Source organism: Amblyraja radiata, chromosome 1 (genome assembly GCF_010909765.2).
Source record: "Amblyraja radiata isolate CabotCenter1 chromosome 1, sAmbRad1.1.pri, whole genome shotgun sequence".
Taxonomy (NCBI): Eukaryota; Metazoa; Chordata; class Chondrichthyes; order Rajiformes; family Rajidae; genus Amblyraja; species Amblyraja radiata.
This window is the reverse complement of record NC_045956.1, coordinates 176,262,337-176,263,157: the sequence shown is the minus strand read 5'-3', so window position 1 is coordinate 176,263,157 and position 821 is coordinate 176,262,337. Positions and strand designations below refer to the sequence as shown.

Below are 821 nucleotides of genomic sequence, written 5' to 3'. Positions count from 1 at the left end.
CTATCACTCTTGGTAGTTATATACCAAAAAATAAATACAAGGGGAATAGAATTAATATCTTGCCACCAATTCAGCAAGCACCCCAAGTGGTCTACCCTCCCACGATGGTGAATGTCGCACCATCGTTGATAAACCACTTGAGTATTTCACCAGGTATACCCATTCATGGGATTTGTAACTACTACCATGGATCCAAGGATACTTTATGGTAGACATCGACCTTGAAGATGCACACTATTCAGTACCTTCTCATATAAGTTTCGGATATACCGCAATTACCTGGATGGAGTAACCATGATGAGCGTTGCGGCATTTAAGTCAAAGTTATCCAGAAGCAACTAGCCCTGACACTTAGAAACATTCCGTCATGGCATGTCTATATATTAACGACAAACTATCCTTGGATACAGCTTTAGCTGCATCGCTTCTCGGCCTTTTGGCTAAGATCAAGTGTAGTATCTGTTCTTATCAGTTTAATAATCTGATACGTCCCTTATCTAGGGACCATATATTAAATTGAATTTTGGAACAGGGAGATGGAATAGGGGCTTGCTCCGTCCACTCCACGCATCGACCCAGTATTGCAGTGCCTCTGGGAACGGTGCACAAAATATATATCCAGATATTTACGTTGACCATCCACAACTTTGTTATCTGGTATTCATTAAGACTATCAGTCATGGTGCATTAACCACCAATCAACTACGTGGCAAAGTAATTGGGATATAGCAGCATTACCAGCTACTGAACTTTGTACCTTTCCTATGAGCTGAGATACTAGTGTTCAAAACTATCTCCATACCTGTAATATGGGGGCAAAT

At 40.9% G+C, this 821-nt stretch overlaps 1 non-coding gene across 1 annotated transcript; it reads left to right on the top strand.

Moving 5' to 3' along the window:
• The first annotated feature begins 420 nt into the window (after positions 1–420).
• On the top strand, positions 421–612 carry LOC116983146. The gene has a single exon (XR_004414625.1). It is a non-coding gene; the product is annotated as a U2 spliceosomal RNA (small nuclear RNA).
• The last annotated feature ends 209 nt before the right edge of the window (positions 613–821 follow it).